Source organism: Leuresthes tenuis, unplaced genomic scaffold (assembly GCF_036924035.1).
Source record: "Leuresthes tenuis unplaced genomic scaffold, fLeuTen1.0.hap1 SCAF_22, whole genome shotgun sequence".
Lineage (NCBI taxonomy): Eukaryota > Metazoa > Chordata > Actinopteri > Atheriniformes > Atherinopsidae > Leuresthes > Leuresthes tenuis.
This window is the reverse complement of record NW_027325376.1, coordinates 27547925-27558921: the sequence shown is the minus strand read 5'-3', so window position 1 is coordinate 27558921 and position 10997 is coordinate 27547925. Positions and strand designations below refer to the sequence as shown.

Below are 10997 nucleotides of genomic sequence, written 5' to 3'. Positions count from 1 at the left end.
ATTATGATCTGACATTCACACCTACTTGCAGTCGAACAGCTCTGCTCCCGCTTTTGATTATGTTGGTTGGATATTCGAAACTTTTCTTAACTGCTTTTTACAAACTTTTGTCGGACGTTCACACCTTCTTGCAGCTGAACACCTCCGCTTCCACTTTTGATGGTGTATATTCGGGCATACAAACCTTTTCTTACCCGCTTTTTGCAAACCTTGGTCAAACTTTCACACTTTGTTGCTGAACAACTCCGCTCCCTCTTTTGATTGTGTACAGTCGGGTATTCGAACCTTTTCTTACCCGCTTTTTACCAACTATGGACCGGCATTCAAACCTTCTTTTAGCCGAACACATCCACTCCTGCTTTTGATGATGTATGGTTGGGTATTCGCACCTTTTCTTATCCATTTTTCAGTAATTATGGGTGGACATTCACACCTTCTTGCAGCTGAACACCTCCTCTCCCGCTTATGATCATGTGCGGTTTGACATTCGAAAATTTTCTTTCATGTTTTCTAGCAATTATGGGTGGACATTCAGACTTTCTTGCAGCCGAAAACCTCCGCTCCCTCTTTCTAGCATACATTGTCGGGCATTCGCACCTTTTCGTACCCGCTATTTAAAAGCCATGGTCAGACTTTCACACCTTTTAGTAGCCTAACAACTCCGCTCCCGCTATTGATTGTGTACAGTCGGGTAATGTAACCTTTTCTTACCCGCTTTTTACCAACTATGGTCAGACATTCACACCTTCTTACAGCGGAACACCTCCGCTCCCTCTTTTGATGGTGTATATTCGGGCATTCGAACCTATTCTTATCCCCTTTTTACAAACTATGCTCGGAGATTCACACCTACTCAGAGCCGAACAACTCCGCTCCCGCATTTGATGGTGTATAGTCGGGCATTCTCACCCTTTCTCATCAGCTTTTTGCAAATTATGATCTGACATTCACACCTACTTGCAGTCGAACAGCTCTGCTTCCGCTTTTGATTATGTTTGGTTGGATATTCGAACCTTTTCTTAAATGCTTTTTACAAACTTTGGTCGGACATTCACATCTTCTTGTAGCCGGACACATCCACTCCTGCTTTTGATGATGTATGGTTGGGCATTCGCACCTTTTTTTTACCCATTTTTCAGGAATTATGGGTGGACATTCAAACCATCTTGCAGCTGAACACCTCCTCTCCCACTTATGATCATTGGCGGTTTGATTTTTGAAAATTTTCTTTCATGTTTTCTAGCAATTATTGATGGACATTTAGACCTTCTTGCAGCTGAACACCTCCGCTCCTGCTTTTGATCATACATTGTCAGGCATTCGCACCTTGTCTTACCCGCTTTTTACAAACTTTAGTCGAACATTCACACCTTTTTGCAGCCGAACACCACCTCTCCCGCTTTTGATGATGTATGGTCCGGCATTCTTACCTTTTCTAACACATTTTTCAGCAATTATGGTCGGACATTCACACCTTATTGCAGCCGAACACTTCCGCTCCACCTTTTAGTGTCCTATCACACCTTTTTTTTCACCGCATTTTATAGATTATGGTTGGAAATTCTCAACCACTGTCATCCGAAGACCTCTACTCCCGCTTTTGTTAATATATTTAAACTTTAGTCGGACATTCACACCTTCTTGCAGCTGAACCACCTCCGCTCCCTGTTTTGATCATGTATGGTCTGGCAATACTACCTTTTTTACCCGTTTGTGAGTAATTATGGCTGGACATTCACACCTACTTGGAGCCGAACACCACCTCTCTCACTTTTGATGATGTATGGACCGGCATTCTTACCTTTTCTAAAACATTTTTAAGCAATTATGGTCGGAGATTCACACCTACTCACAGGCGAAACACTCCGCTCCCGCATTTGATGGTGTATAGTCGGGCATTCTCACCCTTTCTCATCAGCTTTTTGCAAATTATGATCTGACATTCACACCTACTTGCAGTCGAACAGCTCTGCTCCCGCTTTTGATTATGTTTGGTTGGATATTCAAAACTTTTCTTAACTACTTTTTACAAACTTTGGTTGGACATTCACACCTTCTTGTAGCCGAACACCTCCACTCCTGCTTTTGATGATGTATGGTTGGGCATTCGCACCTTTTTTACCCATTTTTCAGGAATTATGGGTGGACATTCAAACCTTCTTGCAGCTGAACCCCTCCTCTCCCACTTATGATCATTTGCGGTTTGATTTTCGAAAATTTTCTTTCATGTTTTCTAGCAATTATTGATGGACATTTAGACCTTCTTGCAGCTGAACACCTCCGCTCCTGCTTTTGATCATACATTGTCAGGCATTCGCACCTTGTCTTACCCGCTTTTTACAAACTTTAGTCAAACATTCACACCTTTTTGCAGCCGAACACCACCTCTCCCGCTTTTGATGATGTATGGTCCGGCATTCTTACCTTTTCTAACACATTCTTCAGCAATTATGGTCGGACATTCACACCTTCTTGCAGCCGAACACTTCGGCTCCACCTTTAAGTGTTCTATCACACCTTTTTTTTGACCGCATTTTATAGATTATGGTTGGAAATTCTCAACCACTCTCATCCGAAGACCTCTCCTCCCGCTTTTGTTAATATATTTAAACTTTAGTCGGACATTCACACCTTCTTGAACCTGAACCACCTCCGCTCCCTCTTTTGATCATATATGGTCTGGCAATGCTACCTTTTCTTACCCGTTTGTGAGTAATTATGGCTGGACATTCACACCTACTTGCAGCCGAACACCACCTCTCTCGCTTTTGATGATGTATGGACCGGCATTCTTACCTTTTCTAACACATTTTTCAGCAATTATGGTCAGAGATTCACACCTACTCACAGCCGAAACACTCCGCTCCCGCATTTCATGTTGTATAGTCGGGCAATCTCACCCTTTCTCATCAGCTTTTTGCAAATTATGATCTGACATTCACACCTACTTGCAGTCGAAAAGCTCTAATCCCGCTTTTGATGTTTGGTTGGATATTCGAACCTTTTCTTAATACACCTTTTCTTAGCCGAACACATCCGCTCCCGTTATTGATTGTGTACAGTCGGGTATTTTAACCTTTTCTTACCCGCTTTTTACCAACTATGGTCGGACATTCAAACCTTCTTGTAGCCGAACACATCCACTCCTGCTTTTGATGATGTGTGGTTGGGCATTCAAACCTACTTGTTTCCCACTTTTCATTAATTATGGGTGGACATTCACACCTTTTCTCACCGGCTTTTTGCAAACTATAGTCGGCTATTCACAGATTCCTCTCCACCATACTTGTATGGTGGGATATTCACACCCTCTTGCATCCGAAGACCTCCGCCCCCACTTTTGTTAATATTTAGTCGGTCATTCGCACCTTACCCGCTTTTGGCAAACTATGGCCTTCTTGCAGCCAAACACCTCTGATCTCGCTTTTGATTATGTAAGGTTGGGCATTCAGACCTTGCTTCACCTGCTTTTCACCAAATATTGTCGGACATTCACACCTTCTTGCAGCCGAACACTTCCGCTCCACCTTTTAGTGTTCTATCACACCTTTTTTTTCACCGCATTTTATAGATTATGGTTTGAAATTCTCAACCACTCTCATCCGAAGACCTCTCCTCCCGCTTTTGTTAATATATTTGAACTTTAGTCGGACATTCACACCTTCTTGCAGCTGAACCACCTCCGCTCCCTGTTTTGATCATGTATGGTCTGGCAATGCTACCTTTTCTTACCCGTTTGTGAGTAATTATGGCTGGACATTCACACCTTTTTGCAGCCGAACACCACCTCTCCCGCTTTTGATGATGTATGGTCCGGCATTCTTACCTTTTCTAACACATTTTTCAGCAATTATGGTCGGACATTCACACCTTCTTGCAGCCGAACACTTCCGCTCCACCTTTTAGTGTTCTATCACACCTTTTTTTTCACCGCATTTTATAGATTATTGTTGGAAATTCTCATACACTCTCATCCGAAGACCTCTCCTCCTGCTTTTGTTAATATATTTGAACTTTAGTTAGACATTCACACCTTCTTGCAGCTGAACCACCTCCGCTCCCTGTTTTGATCATGTATGGTCTGGCAATGCTACCTTTTCTTACCCGTTTGTGAGTAATTATGGCTGGACATTCACACCTACTTGCAGCCGAACACCACCTCTCTCGTTTTTGATGATGTATGGACCGGAATTCTTACCTTTTCTAACACATTTTTCAGCAATTATGGTCGGACATTCACACCTATTAAGAGCCGAACACCTCCGCTCCCGCATTTGATGGTGTATAGTCGGGCATTCTCACCTTTTCTCATCAGCTTTTTGCAAATTATGATCTGACATTCACACCTGCTTTTGATAATGTATGGTTTGTCATTCGCACCTTTTTTTACCCATTTTTCATGAATTATGGGAGGACATTCACACCTTCTTGCAGCCGAACACCTCCTCTCCCGCTTATGATCATGTGCGGTTTGATATTCGAAAATTTTCTTTCATGTTTTCTAGCAATTATTGATGGACATTCACACCTTCTTGCAGCTGAACACCTCCGCTCCCGCTTTTGATGGTGTATAGTCGGGCTTTCCAGCCTTTTCTTCCCTGGTTTTTACAAATTGTGGTTGGACATTCAGACCTTCTTGCAGCCGCAAACCTCCGCTCCCTCTTTTGATCATACATTGTCGGGCATTCACACCTTTTCTTACCCGCTTTTTACAAACTTGCACCTTCTTACAGCGGAACACCTCCGCTCCCTCTTTTGATGGTGTATGTTCGGGCATTCAAACCTTTTCTTACCCACTTTTTACAAACTATGGTCGGATATTCAAACCTTCTTGTAGCCGAACACATCCACTCCTGCTTTTGATGATGTATGGTTGGGCATTCAAACCTACTTGTTTCCCGCTTTTTACTATGGTCGGCCATTCACAGCTTCCTCTCCACCATACTTGTATGGTGGGATGTTCACACCCACTTGCATCCACTTTTGTTGATATTTAGTCGGTCATTCGCACCTTACCCGCTTTTGGCAAACTATGGCCTTCTTGCAGCCAAACACCTCTGATCTCGCTTTTGATGATGTAAGGTTGGGCATTCAGACTTTGCTTCACCTGCTTTTCACCAAATATAGTCGGACATTCACACCTTCTTGCAGCCGAACACTTCCGCTCCACCTTTTAGTGTTCTATGGGGCATTCACACCTTTTTTTTCACCGCATTTTATAGATTATTGTTTGAAATCCAAAGACCTCTCCTCCCGCTTTTGTTAATATACAGTCAGGCATTCTTACCCGCTTTTTACAAATTATGGTCGGACATTCACACCTACTTGCAGCCGAATATTTCCGCTCCACCTTTTAGTGATGTATGGTTGGCATTTGCACCTTTTCTTACCCTCTTTTTATACTGATTGCTGAAGATTAAGTTGTTCTTTCTCAAACTACAAAATTTTTTTTATTGTTGAAACTTGATTTGAAGTGGATAAATAAAGAGGACAAACAGTTTTAAGTCAGGCTGATAGAAGGAATTAATTTTTTAGCAAAATCTGTACTTCGTCATATGTCGAGAGATGCTTATTGCTGAAGAAGTTCTTTCTCATTCTACAAAGTACAACGTTGTTTATCGTTGAAACTTGTTTAGACATGAATAAATATGAAGGACAAAGCAGTCTTAACTTGGCTTAAGTTAAGGAATTCGTTTTATAGGAGAATCCGAATTCGTGCATAACTCGTAAAATAGAGCTTATTTTCGGATTCCTGAAGAATGAGTCTGGTTCTTTCTCATAATACAAAGTTTGTTGTTTATTGTTGAAACTTCATCAGAAGTGAAGAAATAAATGAATGCCTATCAACAAATGTGGGATCTAAACTCTAGTGCTTCCTCTAAAATAATTTCCATCCATCCATCATCTGCCGCTTATCCGGGGGTCGGGTCGCGGAGGCAGCAGCTTGAGTAGAGAAACCCAGACGTCTCTGTCCCCGGCCACTTCCTCCAGCTCTTCCGGGGGGACCCCGAGGCGTTCCCAGGCCAGCCGAGAGACATAGTCTCTCCAGCGTGTCCTGGGTCTTTCCCGGGGTCTCCTCCCAGTGGGACGTGCCCGGAACACCTCCCCAGGGAGGCGCCCAGGGGGCATCCTAACCAGATGCCCGAGCCACCTCATCTGACTCCTCTCAATGCGGAGGAGCAGCGGTTCTACTCCGAGCCCCTCCTGGATGACTGAGCTTCTCACCCTATCTCTAAGGGAGAGCCCAGACACCCTGCGGAGGAAACCCATTTCGGCCGCTTGTATTCGCGATCTTGTTCTTTCGGTCACTACCCACAACTCGTGACCATAGGTGAGGATGGGAACGTAGATTAACCAGTAAGTAGAGAGCTTCGCCTTCTGGCTCAGCTCCCTCTTCACAACGACGGGTCGGTGCAGAGCCCGCAACACTGCAGACGCCGCACCGATCCGCCCGTCAATCTCCCGCTCCATTCGTCCCTCACTCGTGAACAAGACCCCGAGATACTTGAACTCCTCCACTTGGGGAAGGATCTCATTCCCGACCCGGAGAGAGCATTCCACCCTTTTCCGGCTGAGAACCATAGTCTCGGATTTGGAGGTGCTGATTCTCATCCCAGCCGCTTCACACTCGGCTGCGAATCGCTCCAGTGAGAGCTGAAGGTCACGGCCTGACGACGCTAACAGAACCACATCATCTGCAAAAAGCAGAGACCCGATTCTGAGGTCGCCAAATCGGACACCCTCAACGCCCTGGCTGCACCTAGAAATTCTGTCCATAAAAGTTAGGAACAGAATCGGTGACAAAGGGCAGCCCTGACGGAGTCCAACTCTCACCAGAAACGTATCCGACTTACTGCCGGCAATGCGGACCAAACTCTGGCACCGGTCATACAGAGACCGAACGGCCCCTATCAAGGGGTCCGGCACTCCATATTCCCGGAGCACCCCCCACAGGACTCCACGAGGGACACGGTCGAACGCTTTCTCCAAGTCCACAAAACACATGTAGACTGGTTGGGCGAACTCCCATGCACCCTCCAGGATCCTGCCGAGGGTATAGAGCTGGTCCACTGTTCCACGGCCAGGACGAAAGCCACACTGCATCTCCTGAATCCGAGGCTCGATTATCCGACGGATCCTCCTCTCCAATACCCCCGAATAGACCTTACCAGGGAGGCTGAGGTGTGTGATACCCCTATAGTTGGAACACACCCTCCGGTCCCCCTTTTTAAAGAGGGGGACCACCACCCCAATCTGCCAGTTCAGAGGCACTGTCCCCGATGTCCACGCGATGCTGCAGAGGCGTGTCAGCCAAGACAGCCCTACAACATCCAGAGCCTTGAGAAACTCAGGACAGACCTCATCCACCCCCGGGGCCTTGCCACCGAGGAGCTTTTTGACCACCTCGGCAACCTCAGCCCCAGAAATGGGAGGCCCCGTCTCCGAGCTCTCCGACTCTGCCTCTTCCGAGCACGTGTTGGTAGGATTGAGGAGTTCCTCGAAGAACTCCCCCCACCGACTCACAACATCCCTAGTTGAGGTCAGCAAAGCCCCGTCCCCACTGTAAACAGTGTTGACTGTGAGCCACTTCCCCCCCCTGAGACGCCGGATGGTGGACCAGAATCTCTTCGAGGCCGTCCGGAAATCGTTCTCCATGGTCTCACCGAACTCCTCCCAGGCCCGAGTTTTTGCCTCAGCAACCGCCGAAGCCGCGGCCCGTCTGGCCTGTCGGTACCTATCAGCTGCTTCCAGGGTCCCACTGGCCAAAAAGGCCCGATAGGACTCCTTCTTCAGCTTGACGGCTTCCCTCACCACTGGTGTCCACCAGCAGGTTCGAGGGTTGCCGCCACGACAGGCACCGACCACCTTACGGCCACAACTCCGATCAGCTGCCTCGGCAATGGAGTCACGGAACATGGCCCATTCGGACTCAATGTCCCCCACCTCCCTCGGGATATGGTTGAAGCTCTGCCGGAGGAGGGAGTTAAAGCTCCTTCTGACGGGGAATTCTGACAAACGCTCCCAGCAGACCCTCACAATACGTTTGGGCCTGCCAGGTCTGATCGGCATCCTCCCCCACCAGCGGAGCCAACTCACCGCCAGGTGGTGATCAGTTGACAGCTCCGCCCCTCTCTTCACCCGAGTGTCCAGGACATACGGCCCCAAGTCCGATGATACAACCACAAAGTCGATCATCGAACTGCGGCCAAGGGTGTCCTGGTGCCAAGTGCACATATGGACACCCTTATGTCTGAACATGGTGTTCGTTATGGACAGTCCATGACCAGCACAGAAGTCCAACAACATAACACCACTCTGGTTCAGATCGGGGGGGCCGTTCCTCTCAATCACACCCCTCCAGGTCTCACTGTCATTGCCCACGTGAGCATTGAAGTCCCCCAGCAGAACGAGGGAGTCTCCGGTAGGAGCATTCTCCAGTGCCTCCCCCAGAGACTCCAAAAAGGGTGGGTACTCTGAACTGCTGTTTGGCGCATAGGCACAAACAACAGTCAGGACTCGTCCCCCCACCCGAAGGCGGAGGGAGGCTACCCTCTCGTTCACTGGGGTAAACCCCAATGTACTGGCACACAGCCGGGGGGCAATAAGTATGCCCACACCTGCTCTGCGCCTCTCACCACGGGCAACTCCAGAGTGGAAGAGAGTCCAACCCCTCTCAAGAGGACTGGTTCCAGAGCCCAAGCCGTGTGTCGAGGTGAGTCCGACTATATCTAGCCGGAACCGCTCAGCCTCGCGCACCAGCTCCGGCTCCTTCCCCAACAGAGAGGTGACATTCTAAAATAATTTCCTTTCTCAATTCAGAAATTTGTGTGTGTAAGTCACAACACCCGTGACACCAAAACGGCTTTCTTTTCTCTCTTTTCTCTACACTCTACACTGTGAGCACACACACCAAATCAGAAAGGCTTTTTTCTCTCTTTTCTACATTATGGACTGTGGGGACACAAAACCGCTCTCTCTTTTTTTTTTGATTGTGTGCCAGGGCGTTGTCTCACGTATTAGATTATGCTTAAGATACGAATGGGTTTATCAGTCACATCAGAATCCATACATACTGATCCTCCCGTAATAAAATGGTCGGATCTTATCAAACACACTTTGTTTCTTGTGACAATCAAGTCAGCGAAACAGCGTATACACGTCAAGACCCTGAATCAAGTTTGCCACAAGAACTCATAAGTTTGGCAGTATTGCTCTGCCGTCAGCAATCATATACCCATTTTATTTTCGTGAGACATGTGCAGGCACCTGTTCATCTACTGTTCTATCACTCTATCACTATGAATTAGTTTATCTATTATCAATAAGGATACTTCTACAACTACTATCAAAGTATGTCCGGACTTCTTATGTTGTCAGTTGCTATATATGAATAAGTGGGTAGCTACTGACAAGCATTAAGCATGTCACACAGCCCAAACATATAACATTTCAGGACACACCACACAGTTAACAACCACAGTGAAGCGTGTCAAAGCCCAAACATGTAACATTCAACAGGACACTTACACAACACATTCAAATCAAACAGTCAGACAACATACAAGAACATATACCCCAGCCGGCATTGCTCCCTGCCTATTTTCCTACAGCTCACTATGTGTTTGCACACCTTTATTCACAAACTCTTCAACTTATACTCTTTTACCGAAGCTGCTACAGCTCGATTGGCCGAATACCCTTAGATCCTATTTCGGTGAATTTGACATCTGCCTTACATGTAACAGATTAGCGGTTTAGCAGTTTTAATTTAGTTTGAGTGAAGGAATTCATTTTATAGCAAAATCCGAAATCCTGAAGAACTCATGAAAGTAAGCTTATTCTTGGATTCCTGAAACTTTAGATTTGCTCTTTCTTTTACTGCAAAGTACAACGTTGTTTTTTTTTTTGACAGTTTTAACATAGTTTGAGTGAAGGAATTCATTTTATAGATAAAATCCCAAGAGTCTGCTGAGAAAAGAGAGTGAATGCGAAGTAGACTTTAACACGGCTCTGGGAGCGAGCAGAGTGTGGACTAAGCGGGAGAATTGCTTGAAAGAAACGCGACACCGAATGAGCGGTCAGAACAAAGCCTCAATACGGTGTTCCCGTGGTGTTTTTGTTGCTGCCTTGTCTTTTGCACAGAGTAAAAGACAAGGCAGCCATCGAATAGGGCCCGATTGTTCCTACTTGGTCAGCCGAGGAGCAAGGGGGGGGAGAAAGCGTCTCAATCAAGCAAAGCTCACCATGGGGAAGGTGGCTATGCCAACTAGCCTGATGCCCTGCTCCCGCAGTGACGGATAATCGTACTCTGGTTTCTCTTCATAACGTACAACTCTTTCGCCTTTTATTAAAGACTTCCGTGGAGAGCAGCACTAATGAGTTGTTTCTATTTTTGGCAGGCTTTACCTTTGCGGGTGAAGCCCTTTCTGTCTGTGCAAAAAAAATCTTGTTACTGTGCAGAGTGACTTCTCTGAGTAGAGTCGCCTTACCTGTTGCGACTGTGCCGATGTTTGAAGCTGGAGTGCAAAGGTGTTGCTTGAATGGTGCTTGCTGGAGCGTGCGGGAGTGCAAAGTTATACCATTTAAAAGGGCTGAAGAGTGCTCATTGCAGCGGGTGGGCCATAGTAAAAAGCGGTTGAGAAAAGGTGCGAATGCCCAACCATACATCATCAAAAGCAGGAGTGGATGTGTTCGGCTACAAGAAGGTTTGAATGTCTGACCATAGTTTGTAAAAAGCGGGTAAGAAAAGGTTCGAATGCCCGAACATACACCATCAAAGGAGGGAGCGGAGGTGTTCCGCTGTAAGAAGGTGTGAATGTCCGACCATAGTTGGTAGAAAGCGGGTAAGAAAAGGTTAAAATACCCGACTGTACACAATCAATAGCGGGAGCGGAGTTGTTCGGCTACTAACAGGTGTGAAAGTCCGACCATGGTTTGTAAAAAGCGAGTAAGAAAAGGTGCGAATGCCCGACAATGTATGATCAAAAGCGGAAGCG

General features: G+C 46.5%; 1 non-coding gene across 1 annotated transcript; it reads left to right on the top strand.

Annotated features, from left to right (window-relative positions):
• Window positions 1-10304: 10304 nt before the first annotated feature.
• Window positions 10305-10418, top strand: LOC140282491 (U5 spliceosomal RNA). Its single transcript, XR_011909919.1, has one exon. It is a non-coding gene; the product is annotated as a U5 spliceosomal RNA (small nuclear RNA).
• Window positions 10419-10997: the final 579 nt, after the last annotated feature.